Genomic DNA, 15593 nt, shown 5'->3' on the forward strand with positions numbered 1-15593 from the left:
TGGCTAGTATAAGAAAACTGTAAAATTTTGTCTGGGCCAGGTGCGGTGGCTCACGCCTGTAATCCCAGCACTTTGGGAGGCCGAGGCGGGCAGATCACGAGGTCAGGAGATTGAGATTGTCCTGGCTAACATGGTGAAACCCCATCTCTACTAAAAATACAAAAAATTAGGTGGGCGTGGTTGCAGGTGCCTGTAGTCCCAGCTACTCGGGAGGCTGAGGCAGGAGAATGGCCTGAATGGCCTGAACCCAGGAGGTGGAGCTTACAGTGAGCCGAGATCACGCCACTGCACTGCAGCCTGGGCAACAGAGGAGCCTCCATCTCAAAAAAAAAAAAAAAAATTTGTCTGAGGGATAGTGAAAGCAAAGGTTTTTTAGGCTGTAGCCGGGAGGCCTGCCATTGCTGAACTCAGCTTCTGTTTTACAAGTTGCAACTCTGCCCCTGCCTCTTCGGTTAAGTGCTGCAGGGAATTTAAAGAAGAATCTCCTTGCAGGGTTTAACCTGTCTTTCCAGTTATTGATATCAGGTTAGTGTCTCCTTATCGGAATTTTCCCTAAACCTTTTTCACTCTGATATCCCATGTTCTTCAATACTTTAAATCCTGGGTTATCAAAGTTGTCATTTGTAAGTCTCATATCCCATGCTGTAAGTAAGTCTCAACCCCATAAATTGATAGCTATATTTGCAACATAAGGCTGAAAAGTACATGATTGTCCATCTGGACCAAGACAAGGTAAAATCTCAGCACTCTGTTGAACACTTTGAGATGTTCCTACTCCCACTAAGGATGTAGAAGTTAATTGCAAGGGCCAGGATGGGGGCCAATTGTGTTTAGATATTACTGATACATCAGCTCCCGTATCCATAAGCCCATAAAATTTCTTTCCTTTAATTTGTACTACACAGGTGGGTCTCTTAGAGGCTATGGGTTGGGATAGATAGATTTCCCAAATCCTTTATTTCCTCATTTCTCCTTTCGTGGAGAAGGGTGTAATTTGCAGGGAATAAGCAGTAATTGAGCAATATATTCTCCCAGTTCAAAAACCCAAAGATCTTGTGACATTAAAACTACCTCAATTTCTCCTTCATAATCGGAGTCAATCACTCTCGGAACTACAGTGATGCCTTGCAGGTTAAGACGGCTTTTGCCTAAAATTAGTCCCATATATCCTGCTGGTAAAGGTCTCCAAATGCCAGTGGGAATCTTGGTGGGTTTGTCTCCCCCAACTAATGTAACCCTTTCTCTGGCTGGGAGATCTAATCCTGCACTTCCTGGTGTTCCTGGGGTGAGGGAATCAATGTGCCTCAGGGAACCCATGCCTGACATGGGATTGAGATCTGGACTGGCAATGCCCTCACTGTTTCTGGGGCCTGGGTCTAGGCCCCCATCTCATTTCCCAGTCTGGGGTGGGGAGGTGCCACTCTGATGAAATTATGAGCAGCACTGATTAGCCCAGTGATTTTCCTTGTTACAGCAAGGACAAAGTCCTGGTGTTTTTTCCACTGGGTGGGCCTCTGCCTTGTAAGGTCCTTTCTGTCCTGAGATCTGGAGGCATTCCTTTTTAAAATGTTCAGTTTTTCCACAAGTATAACATTTTCCCACTGTAGGATTTGACCCTTGGCTCCTTTTAGATTTGTCAACAGCTAAATTAGCCATTGCTTCAGCTAACATTGAAGAGTGATGATGTCAGGTCCTACATCCTGACAAGCTCTGAGAAAATTTCCCAAATTCTTTGTACACCTCACTGGAGCCAGTGCACATTAACAATCCATGTTTGCATTCTCAAAAGCTAGAGTTAAGGTCAGCATTTCTGCAGCCGCGGTATGAGGAAACTGATGCTTCACTGCCTCTTGTAATCTTGCGAGAAATTGTGTATAGGGTTCCTGCAACCCTTGCATGACATGTAAAAAGGATTGTACTGGGAATTCCTCTTCAGCAATTGTGGCCCAGGTGCATTTAGCAGCCTGTGCACACTGCTGATAAGCAGTGTCTGGGAGTGCCATTTGATGTCCCAGGTCTGAATAAGGGCCATTACCTATCAGCATATACTCTGTAATGTCTGCATGTCCAGCAACATGATTCTGTTTAGCCTGGTCTGCACACATTTCTTGCCAATTTAATTCCATGTCAGGTATGCACTAGTGGACAAGCAAGTTCACTCCAGGTGTTTCACATCAAAGGGTAAAAGCCGCATAGCAGCAAATACAGATTCTAGCAATCCTAATGTGAATGGGCTCTGTATGCCATTATTTACCACACTCGCTTTTAATTCCTTCAGCAACTTGAACTCTAGTGGAGTGTGTTCTTGAACAAGCTGCTGTGGATTATTTGGATCAGGCCTTACGGAAATAGGAAAAGTGCAAGGTCCTAAGGGCTCTCCAGCTGTGGCAGCAGAGTGTAAAATTCTTTGTACTGGAGTCTCAATTTCTGCTACTGAAGGAGGTGGTACAGATGTTTCTGCAACTGGAGGAGGCGGTATAGACCAATTTTTATCCTCCGTCTCCTGTTTTTTATTTTCAGTCGGAGCTGTGGGTGGGACAACAGATTCTTTCAGATTTTTAGATTCAGCCTGCTGTCCCACAGAATAATAAGGAGATAATGGCAGAAGTACAGTACAAACTAAACTCCAAGTGGAAAAAACTGAAGAATCAACTTTAAAACCTTTATGATGAGCCTGTTTTAATACTTCTCCTGCTCTATCCCAATTTTCCACATCAAGAGTGCCTGCCTGCGGAAAACATGGGTTATGTGTAATAACTTTCTGTGGCTTCTGCAGGAGGTTAGTTAGTGTCTGCGAATTAACCTGAGCTCCAGACTGTCTCAACAGAACTTTAAGCAACTGCACATAATGTTTGTCTTCAATAGACAAATTCTTCCCCTTGTTACTCTGACTCAGAAAGCTTCCTGTTCCCAGTACCTCCTTAAAGCACTGCTCCCAGGACCTCTTTAGGGCACTGATCAGTACCTCTTTAGGGCATTCACCTTATATCCACTGCTGGCAGACTCGTCCTGGGGTTACAGTTCACCTTGTCAATTTCAGTTCTTCTGCTCCAGCAGACCTTCTTTGTTCATGTCCTTGAAGTCCCGTATTTGGACTGTCCGTGTTCAGATGCCAGTATGTAACCCACACAGACCTACTGGACTGAATAAACTGGGTGAACGCGGGAATAAAAGACAAGAGACAAAAGAGTATATTTGGAAGAAGGGGTCAGGGGGCACCTTGCCTCTAGTGGACAAGAGCCCTGAGCTTTACACAGCCCTCCATATTTATTAGGCAAAAGAGATAGTGAGAAGGGGGCAGAAGAAGGGGTCAGCTGCTCGGTCCAGAGTAGGCTTGCAGGACTGCCTTCTCTAGATGTCTCAGTAGATAACTTCAGTGCCAGGGGGTGATTGCCTCCACCAAACCTTCTGTCAGCAGGAGCAGTTGTGAGTTTGCTCACATCCTGCATTCATGATAAAGAGTTTGCTGTTTGATCATATAGCCTCCAGTGGAATATTGAGTTGGTCACATCCCATGGGCCTTCGGCTCCCTGCACAGAAGCACGGGGGTGTGTGCCTATAGATGTGTCCAAATGCTCACCTCCATGCATGTGGCTACCTTGGCCCAAGTTACCACCAGCACCTCATCAATGGTGTCTCTGGTTTTATTCCTGCACCCTCCTGTTTATGGTTTGTATCACAAATGAGATGATCTATTAAAAATGTCAAGTAAGTCATGCCATCCCTTTGCTTAAAATATTTTAGCAGCCTCCCATTGCATTTTTTTTTTTTGAGATGGAGTCTTGCTCTGTTGCCCAGGCTGGAGTGCAGTGGTGCCATCTCAGCTCACTGCAACCTCTGCCTCCCAGGTTCAAGCAATTCTCCTGTCTCAGCCTCCCAAGTAGCTGGGATTACAGGCGCCCACCATAACACCAACTAACTTTTTGTATTTTTAATAGAGATGGGGTTTCGCCATGTTTGCCACGCTGGTCTCGAACTTCTGACTGCAGATGATCCACCTGCCTCAGCCTCCCAAAGTGTTGGGATTACAGTCATGAGTCACCACACCTGGCTCTTATTGCACTTTGAATAACATCTAAACGTCTTTGCCACGGCTTACGAAGGCCTTGCATAGTCAAGCTCCTACCCGCCTCTCCAACTTCATGTCTTGTGCCTTGCTGTTGAAAGGACAATCACACTGGCTGTCCTTCAGTCAGGCCTGTGGCCTACTGTGAGGCCCTCCAGAGGCTGCATTTCTCCCATTGCTCTTGACCTGGCCAGCTTCTCTTTCCTCTTCAGTTTTGTTTTCATCTCAGGGGCAGATCTGAGTCCATCATACTCTTAAGTTCATATCACACCATCGGGACTGGATTTTCAAGACCCTTGCTTGGTTCCTTTCATTAAAATTTGCTTTCCCCTTTTTCCCTAATCCTTGTTCTCATGCCCCCATCCCCACAGAGGGCATTGAGACTGGCTCTGACTCATCCTTGTTACGTGCATTGTGATGTTTCTAGTGTGTACTTTCAGTGCACATAAAGGCATTGCTCGTTGAGTCTTATTCTGTACCCTGCCTGTTTTTACTTCACGTTATGATTTTTGGAGCTGCTATCCATGTTCCTGCGCCCCCTGTGCACTGCATCTTCATGTTCTGTGGTAATCCACAGCAATCATTCGCCCTTGTGAAAGACCCCTCTACCTCCCTCCTATCACAACATTGTCCTAAGAAACATTCTTATAGACCTAAGCAAGACCATCTCTGGCACATGTATCTACGAGTGATACCGTGGGATTCCAGGGACACATATATTCAATTTTGGAAAATACTGCAAGTTTGCTTTCCAGAATGGCAACACCATTTTATAGTCCTTCCCTGGGCCTCAGAGAATCTTTTCCTAGACTTCAAACATAATTCTATCTTCCCTTATTCTATATTTCAGTTCCTTCCTGCCTTTATAAAATGTGTCGCACTTTGTATCTGCTCTGTTTGCCTGTTTGCTTGTATTTTGATGGTCTCTTCCTCTACAATGTAAGCTTCTTAATGTCAGGGACTTTGCTTGTTTTATTCTCTACCATAATGTCAGAATCTAGCATAGTAGCTGTCACATAATACGGACTCGATAAAAATACGTCAAATGAATGAATAAACAAAAAGTGTGGTATGGTGGGTAAATAATGGTTAAAATGCACATGGAAAGTCCCATTATCAGGAGTACCACAGTACTAGGCCATTATGGTAAGAGTTCCTTAAACTCATGAAAGACTTTTCAAGTCAGGTGGAATAATACCTGGGAAAGACATGAACCTTCAGCAATCTACATATATCCAGCGGATCTGGGGTTAAATGTATTTATGAGATATGCAAAGGCCTATCTTTGCATGGGGGGGTATATTCCAGGCTTGTCTGTAGGACTGAGAAAGCTCTCTAGCCGTGTTATTGCTCACATTCCTTTCTATGAAGCTGCCTTTTCCTGTTTCCAATAACAACCGCAATCCCCTCTGCTATGTGTTAACCTCATTTCCCCTTCCCTTTCCTAGCCTTGGACATTCTCCCCATCATTTACAATCTTCCAGCCTACCTAAGGTGGACTTTTTTCCCTTAGGCTGTTGTTCGCCCAATGCAGGGCCAGTTCTCTATGTAGGTAGCTCAGATCTGGTAGGAATTTAGCAGTAATTGTGCAAGAGAAGAGAATCTAATTGGGATATTCATGTCATTATTCTTAAAGGTCACCTTCCTTGTCCAAGTCATTGGAGCTTCCAGGGCTATTTCTAAAGCCTTGTTTTAATGGCATGACACTACTGGGGTCATATCCCTCTGTGTTGTATCCTGGAAAGAAGTCAGCACCGTCCCCTCCCCCTGCTTCCAATGCTTTGTTTTATTAGTTAGTTCAAAGTCTTCGTCTCAGCTCCAAAGTGCCATCTGGGAACCTCTGCTGCTGCAGCTGCCCTGTGCAAAGTCACCATGTGGGTCTGGGATGCCATGCTGTGTCCACACCCTCCACTTGATTTCTTCAGCAGAACAACTAAGCTGACATGAAACAAGGAGGCTTTTTCTGATTTCTGAGACAGCTGCCTCACTTTGATTGAATTATATTTAAATAACTTAGGTTTTAGGAGGATCAAATGAAGAATGTTTTCTGAATGGGTTCAAAATCAACTTCCTTGAATTCCTGCTCTCAAAACTGTTTGCTTAAAGATTTACTGGGTGGCTCATCAGTCAGCCAAGAAGTTCTGGCCCAGATTTGGGTCTCCTTTTGAAAATATTTTGCAAACCCACAGCCCCTCACTGGATGATGCAGGAAAGGCCCATTTGTTCTTCACCACACATGTGTAGCCCGAGTTTTTCTGTTCCTGTTCATCATTTTATTCCCCACGGGAAGCCTAAACTTCTTTACCAAACCCTAAAGTGTCAATTAGGTTGCCATAAAAAAAAATGGTGCTGCCTGGAAATGATTTCACTTCTGATCTCTTTCATGTGTTTTTAAAGAGGTGCCTGGGTCTGGGACTTAGATTCCTGAAAACCTAACACCTGGCCCAAGGACCTACCTTGGCGAACTCATCACAGCCGCACTCAGATATTGCTGTCTTCAAGAAAAGAAGTAGAAGTCACTGCTTCGTTCCATTTCCAGAATGTCAGTGAATGAAAACAAAGATAATGATGATTAAAGAGCTAAAGTGAACTTACTATGTGCCAGGTTCTGTACTGAGTTCGTATTATCTCATTTCATAGTCTAAACATCCCTGGCGTGGCTCAGCCGAAGCTTGGAGACCTTACATAACACACCCAAGTTCCCACAGCTGGTAAGTACTGGTAGCTGACTGTGGAATGAGGCCTGATTCCAAAGCCAGTTCTCTTAAGCACTACACAGCTCTCTTCCCTGAAGTACCTCTGGAAGGCCCTCAGCATCCTTGATAAGCCCTTGCTAATTAAGACAAGCTTTCTTCCTATCTGCCATTGTTCTTAAGCTTCTAAGAAACAACTCGTTGTTGTTCTTGGGAATTGGGAATGTTGGGCACAGCTTATGAAAAACAAACAAACAAAAAACCCCAGCAAATAAATACATAACCAGATGACCGTTGTTCTTTGCTTTAAGTGCATTTTAAAAATCTTTAAGCTCCTAGAGGACACTGCAGTGGCCATAATAAAATGTGTAAAGAGCTGGAATATTGAATCATGCAGAAGTAATCATTTTTATATGGTATGGCACCCAGGGCTGAATTTAGTAGGGAAAATAACCTCCCATGTATAAAGGCAGATTTAAAGAAATAATTATTTACAAATTGGTAAGCAAATGGAAAATTGTAAAAATGTCTAGTTCCGTAGTTACTATGTTCCAAGAACATGGCTAATTTGTCTTCAGTTTCACTATGTGAGGAAGACAGAAGCATAGACAGCCAGAAAATAGGGGGATTTTGGGTCAGCAAACTTCACCAGAGTTGAGACATTTTCTTTCATTCATTCAAAATATTGATTGACCATCTACTCTGTACCGAGTATTAGCTGGCGAACAACACAGAAATTGCTGCAACTTTAAAAAGTTCAGGATTACACCTGGTTTAATTTCACCATCATGAAACGCAGGGGTGCAAATCTGAAACTTTATTCTTTTATAACAATTGATTTCAAACCTTATATCTTTTGGTGGCAGAAAACAATCTTGCCTATTCAAGGTAAAACTCAGTTTCTTCTGGATTAAAATACAGTCTCTTTGGGGCAAAAAAGCCAGCTCATGTTTTTCTCTTTTCCTTTTCACCTTTCCATGGGGGTAATTTAAGTTTTGGGCATTCTAGGGAAAACATGGGGCTGCATTTCAAGTAGTCTGTTGTCCATACTGGCCTTCACTGGGTTGAATCTCACCTTATTTTCCCCTTATCTTTAGGTCCCGGGCTTCCCTCCTGAGGGCCAGTCTTTCACACTGGCCTTTGGACTCCAGGCATAACTGCTCAGAGTCATCCTTGTCCCAAATCCAGACCACTTTGAGTCAGCCCATATTCTGTCAGCCTTCTTCTACCCGTGGTGGGTCTGAGAACTTGTTTGCTTTCTCTATTTTCCCTAAGAGTAACAGTACTTCCCAAGGCTTCCCCCAAGCCCATACCCCTGTATCCCTTACCCATCATTGCTCCCCTCCGTGAGGTTCTCCTATAAGCCTCTCAGTGTCTCTGGGTTTTTCCTGGGGAAGCCAGGCATAAGTCTTCTCTGCTCTGGGATCTGCATACACTGACCAAGGCATTGGTCACTTGCCCCAAGGCAAGGGGCAGGATTCCATTTTTTTCCCTTGATTTTCCTCTCCCAATTCCCAAACTCCTTTTCTCCAGGCCAGAAAGAGGCTTTAATCTTGAGTGGTAAAGAAAACTGGCTCTTAAATCATCATGAATTCTTTCAAAGGTATTGTTTGTGGAATAAACTGTATTGTTAGTTTCTTTGGGACTTAACTTTTTGATTCTCAAAACTCTTTTTGTAAATTGTTAAACTGAACTTTGTTGAAATTAAAAGCCTCTTCTTCTCAAAAGACAGTTAAGAAAATGAAAACACGAATCACAGAGGTGGAGAAGATATTCACAATATATATATCTACCTAAGGACTTATCTCCAGAATGTATTTAAAACTTCTGCAACTCAACAATGCAAAGACAAACAATCTAATTTTTAAAATAGCCCAGAAGACTTGCATAGCACTTCATAAAAGAAGTTATATAAATGGCCAAAGAGCACATGAAAAGATACTGAACATCACCACTCAACATGGAAATGTAAACTAAAGTCGTCATTAGATATCACTTGTCCATTACAATGGCTAACATTTAAAAGACTGATGACTAAGTCAAGCAAAGATATGGAGCACAAGAACTCTCTTATACTGCTGGTGAGACTGTGGAATGATACAACTACTTTGGAAAAGTTTGCCATTTTCTTACAAAATTAAACATACACCAATCCTATGACATCATCCTAAGAGAAATGAAAACATATGTCCACAAAAATCTTTGTATAAGAATGTTCATGGCAGCGTTAGACACAATAACTCAAACCTGAAAATTTCAAGTATCCATCCGCAGAAGAATGGGTAAATTGTGGTGTATCCATACAGTGGAATACTGCTTAGCAATAAAAAAGAACAAACCACTCATACATGCAACAACATGGGCAAAGCTCAAAGACAATATGTTGAATGAAATTAGCCAGACACAAAATTACAATTCCATATATATCAAGTCCTAGAACAGATAAACCAGACTATTATGGTAGAATGAAATGAGAGTAGTGGTTGCCTCTGGTTGTAGGGTCTAAAATGAGCTTTGACTGTAATGACACAAGGGTACTTAGCAGAATGAAGAAACGTTCTCTAGCTTCAACATGTTGGGGGTTACTTGGGTGTAAATGTTTTTCAGAACTTAAAATTTGTACATCTGGCTGCATGTAAGTCCTGCCCAACTTAAAAAGAATAGGGGACATATTTTTTTTCTCTCAAAATTTCAACTCTTGCAAATCAAAACTTCGGCTTTTGAAGCAGTTGTTCCTTGCTTTGATTTTTAAAATAAAATATTCAGAAAATCTATTGATTTTTGTTGTTATTCCAGACTGCATGTGCCCTCTCTTGAAGGTGGTTGGTATCATTGTCTGTTGCTGGAGGGGGAACAGGAATAACAATTGCTCCACATTCTCACTAAAACTTCACATACTAATTCTTTGTAATTTCAGACATTGTAATAAGTACGTAGTTGTATCTTATTGTGGTTTTATGAGGTCGATCATCTTTTCATATGTTTGTTATCTGTATATTCCTTGGCAAAGTATCTGTTCAAATCTTTGTTATTTGGTTGTCTTGTTATTGCATTATGAGAGTTCTTTATATACTCTGGATCCAAGCTGTTTATCAGGTGTGTGAATTGCAATTCTTTTTAGTTTGTTTTTATTCTCTTAACGCTATTTTGGAAGAGTAAGTGTTCTTAATTTCATGAAGTTCAATTTGTTCTTTCATGGGTCATACTTTTGGTGTCAAAGAAGTCTGCATAACACTAAGTCACATAGACTTACTTCTATGCTTTATTCTTGAAATTTTATAGATTTAAGTTTTACCTTTAGGTTTATAATCTATTTAGAGTTAATTTTTTTATAAGGTGTCACCTTTTCTATTGCTTACGAGTAATTATTCCAGTAGCATTTTTAAAAAGACTAATCTTTCTCTACCGAATTGCCTTTGCATTAAAAAATTGGTAGATTGGCCGGGAGTGGTGGCTCATGCCTTTAATCCCAGCACTTTGAGAGGCTGAGGTGGGTTGATCACCTGAGGTAGGGAGTTCGAGACCAGCCTAACATAGAGAAACCCATCTCTACTAAAAATACAAAATTATCTGGGCGTTGTGGTGCATGTCTATAATCCCAGCTACTCAGGAGGCTGAGGCAGGAGGTTCGCTTGAACCCGGGAGGCAGAGGTTGCAGTGAGCCATATTTTTTTTCTCTCAAAATTTCAACTCTTGCAAATCAAAACTTTGGCTTTGGAGTGCATGCCATCACACTCCAGCCTGGGCAGCAACAAGAGCGAAACTCAGTCTCAAAAAAAAAGAAAAAAAATCAGTAGATCCCATATGTGTAGGCCTATTTCTGAATAGACCTCTATTCTCCATAACTCTCTATTCTGTTTCCTTGATCTGTTTGTCTAGCTTTGCACCAGTGCTGCGCTGTCTTAGTTAGTATAGCTTTATAGTAAGACTTAAAATCAGGTAGTGTAAATCCTCTGTTATTTAACTTTTAACCTATTTGTGTTTTTATATTTAAAGTGTGTTTCTTGTTGGCCAAGTACAGTTCTTGCTTTTGTATGTAATCTGCTAATCTCTGCCTTCTAATTGGAATACTTAGGCTATTTACACTTAATGTGTTTTTTAAAACGTGTTTGAGTTTAAACTACCATCTTGATATGTGATGTCTAATTTGTCTTATCTGTTTTTCTCACTTTTTTCTCTTCTCCTTCCTTTTAAGAAATTGAGTGTTTTTATGATTATATTTTATCTCCTTTGTTAGTTTATTAGCTATAACTCTGTTGTATTACTGTAACGGTTGCTTTAGAGTTTATAGTATAAGTGTTTACCTTATCAATATCTACCCACAAGTGATATTAGACCACTTCATGTATAGTATAAGATCTTTACGTTTGTATACTTGTCATTCTCTCCTCTTTTTTTATGTGCTATTTTTGTCACATATTTCATGTTGTGTGTTATAATCTGCATGATATATTTTTATTATTTTTGTTTTAAATGACCAATTATTTTTAAGAGATTTAAGCAATAAGAAAAAGTATTTTTTGTTTACCTGAGTTGTCATTTCTGGTCATCAACATTCCTTGGCATTGATTCAGATTTCCTTTTGTCTCACTTCTTCCTGAAGGACATCCTTTAACATTTTTTGTAGTATAGATCTACTGGTGATAAATTCTTTTTTAGAAAATGCTTTATTTTGTCTTCCTTCCTGAAAAGCATTCGTACTGGATATAGAATTTTGGGTTGACTTTTTTCTTTCAGAACTTTAAAGCTATTGTTTTACTGTATTTTGCCTTGCATTGTTCTGACTGGAAGTTTGCTTTTATTCTTATCTTGACCCTCTCTAAGTAATGTGTCTTTTATTCTCCATGTACTTTAACATACAGTAGTTCTCCTTTATCTGCAGGGGATATTTTCCACGACCCCCAGTGGATGTCTGAAACTGTGGATAGTACTGAACCTATATATACTATGTTTATTTCTATACATGCATACCTATGATAAAGTTTAATTTATAAATTAGGCACAGTAAGAATTTAACAGCAATAATTAATAATAAAATAGAATAATTATAGAATAATATAATAGTATAACAATATAGTATAAAAAAGTTATTTGAATGTGCTCTCTCTTCTTTTTTTCCTCTTCTCTCTCTCAAAATATCTTAGTGCACTGTACTCACCTGTTTTCAAACTATATTTGACCACGGGTAACTGAAACCATGGAAAGGGAAACCACAGATAAGTGGTGATTACTGTATTCTCTTTATCACTGATTTTAAGCAATTTGATTATGCTGTGCCTTGGTGATGTTTTCTTCATGCTTTTGTGATTGGAGTTCATTGAAAGTCTTTGATCTGTGGGTTTATAGTTTTCATCAACTTTGAAAAATATTATATTTGACCATTATTTTGTCAAATATTTTTCTGCTCCTCCCATTTTGAAGACTCTAATTACATGTGTATTAGGCCATTTGAAGATGTCCTACTGTTCACTACTGCTAATTATTTTTAGTCTTTTTCTGTTTGTTTAACTTTGGATAGTTTTTGTTGTTTTATGAATCTTTCTCCTGCAATATCTAATCTGCTGTTAATCTGCCCCATACCAGTGTATTTTACTTACTCTGAGGCATTATAGATTTTACCTTTAGAAATTAGATTTGGGTTTTAAAATATTTTCTACTTAACTATTCAATATTTCCTGTAGCTTCTTGAGTATATGGAACATGGTATAATACATTTTAAGGTCCTTATTTATGAATTCTATCATGTGTGTTACTTCTGGGCCAGTTTAATTAATCGCCTTTTCTCCTTATGAGTTCATATTGTCTTCCTTTTTTGCTGGCTTATTAATTTTTGATTGGATAATAGGCATGAATTTTACTTTTTTGGCTGCCGGATATTTTTATATCCCATACCTATTCTTAAGTTTTGTTCTGAGACACAGTAGAGTTACTTGGAAACAGCTTGAACCTTTTATTTCTTGCTTTTATTTTTTTTAGGTGAGGGCAGAATAGCAGTTTGTCTCGGATGAATTTTACTCTACTTCTGAGGCATACTGTTTTTGAGTATACTACTCAATGCCCCATTAATTATGAGGTTTTTCCAATCTGGCTGATGGGAAAGGTAACTATTCCTGTTCCTGTATGATCTCCAGTGATTGCTCCCTGTACATCTTCTGCAGTGCTTTTCCCAGCCTCGGGCAATTTCTTCACATGTATAATCTGATCAGTTCTTGGTTGAAGACTTAATGAGACCCTTTGTAGATCACCAGAGCTTCCTGCAGTAGAGTTTACTCTTCTCTCATAATTTGTCCTAAGAACTCTAGCCACCTTGGCTTCTCTAAATTCCTGGCTCTGTCTCTTCAACTCAGAGGAGTCCTTGTGCCATGACATAGAAATTAGTAGGATAATAAGACGAAGTGATTGTAGAGCTCATCTCTGTTGTTTCCTATTTCTAAGAGATCACTGTCCTTAATTGCCTGGTATCTAATGTCTTAAAAATCATTGTCTCTATTTTGTCCAGTTTTTAATTGCTTCAGGTGGGAGGTTAAATTCAGTCAAGTGATTACATCTTGGCTGAAAATATTTCAATGTATGTTTGTAAAGATGACTTTGCTCTGTGGATAATAAATGGGAAGGCAAGTAAGTTTTGCTGGACATCAGGTTTAAAAAAAAATCAGTAAAATATAGCCAATATAAGTAAAGCCTACCCCATATTGTTATTATGAAAATTAAGAGAGATAATACATACAGTATACAAAGAAGATCAGCTCCACTGTTTTCTTCATGGTATAAAGATGATAAATAATTTAAAGAATATTCATTTCATATCCCCAGGTAAAAACACTTAATATATGTTTGTTGTTGGAAATTCAATTCCCTTGTAAGATGGCAAAATAATCTAGCCAACAATGACATCAAGATGTCAAGGTAAACAAAAATGGTTAAAAAAACAATAGCAGCATGGCCAGGCACCGTGGCTCATGCCTGTAATCCCAGCACTTTGGGGGGCCAAGGCAGGTGGAATACTTGAAGTCAGGGGTTTGAGACCAGCCTGGCCAACATGGTGAAACGCTGTCTCTACTAAAAATACAAAAATTAGCCAGGCATGGTGGCTGGCGCTCACCTGTAATCCTAGCTACTCAGGAGGCTGAGGCACGAGAATCACTAGAACCCAGGAGGAGAATATTGCAATGAGCCGAGATTGCCCCACTGCATTTCAGCCTGGGTGACAGAGTGAGACTCTGTCTCAAAACAAAAACAAAACACAATAACAGCATATGTATACCTATTACCCTGGTAAGTTCTTACAGGAGGGTCCCACCATGGATGGAGGAGCCCCAGATAATTGTGAAGGGACTCAAGAGATAAAACTGACAGAGATCTTTTACAAACAGTTCGCTTGTAGACTTGAAAGAAATCTGTAGGACAATAATGCCACCTTGGAACACCTGCGATGAACACGTTAGCAGAAATAATGCAAGCTTATTATTTCAGAGTACACAATGCCTCTAAAAGAAAACTTCCTCAAGAGGAACACATTTAAAGACATAGCTGTTTATTGTCAAAACAGAGGGAAAAGATAGAAATTGTCTGAATTTTAAAATTAGAGTCTTAATATTTATAGTTCCTGAGTATTTGAGCACACAAGAAACCTCTTCTTTATTGCACATGAGAATTGATTCTCACTCCCCTGTTCCTTCTAAACAAATGGCTACAACAAAACCATCTTCATGTCCAGCTACACTGAAGAAAATTCTTGCTTTGTTCTTAGGCTATTTCATTTCCAACATGCGCTGTCTTGAGCCAACTCTAAGATAAGCAGTTATTATTTGAACAGTTTATCAAATAATTTCCAAGTGGCTTCCCTTTGCTGTTTGTTAGAAAGTTGTTTCTGCCTGATATTATATTGATTCTAAGCAGTGTATGTGGTGAGAGTCCATGCTGATCCAATGCAGCTTACTCCAAGCTTTCACGTATATGAGAGCTCATTTTGGGTACATCTATATTTTTTTTAAACAAAAATACCTGATTAGCAAATCCCATAGCAAGGTAAGTCCCCAGCTCAGCCCTCCAGATGTTTACTACTACTTTTTGGCTGCTGGAATATTTACCATAATAAGCAAAACTTTAATCAAATCAGCAAAGATTTTTCAATTGCAGTGTTCAAGTTCCCTCATTCTGAATTCATGCTGACTGTCTCCATTAGCACTGATAACCGGATGCAAAGAACAAGGGATGGGATAAAACCCTTTTTTCACTGAAAAGGGAAGTTACAAATAATGATAAGTTTTCCTAGCTTTTGAATTTAACAGCTCAGCTAACAAAAATGAGCATATTGTTGTCTCGCTAACCAAAGTGATCTAATTCCCTGAAAATAGTTGATCGTATCTGCTGAACTTGTGCTACTCTCTGCCATATTTTCTATTTTGATCCTCATTTTGTTCATGAAACAGCAACAATGATTTAGAGTGACATGTTGTTGCTATGGAATCTTATTTCTCTCTGCTTTTAGTCTATTGAGGACTTGTGAGCTCTTAAATGTCTTTGCATGAGTTACTGCTCAAACGCACTGATGCACTGATGGGCTGGGCAGCTGTTCAAACCCAAACTCAAACCAGGGATGGTTACAGAGTCAAAGATTGGGTTTTGAGCTGTGTAGCACATAAAATAAAAACAAGTCAAATGTTTAAGTCATGGCCTGTAACTTTATCTTGAAGGATTTTGATGATTCGAGCATTACTGCTGTGGTTTGGGACCGTTTTAGCCCCAGCATTTAGTTATTCTTTTTTATTCCATGTATGGCACTCTGAGTTACTTCTCTTGCCTGATTTTCCTAAGGCAAAGTGGTGCAGATT

Source organism: Gorilla gorilla, chromosome 9, assembly GCF_029281585.2.
Source record: "Gorilla gorilla gorilla isolate KB3781 chromosome 9, NHGRI_mGorGor1-v2.1_pri, whole genome shotgun sequence".
NCBI classification, from domain to species: domain Eukaryota; kingdom Metazoa; phylum Chordata; class Mammalia; order Primates; family Hominidae; genus Gorilla; species Gorilla gorilla.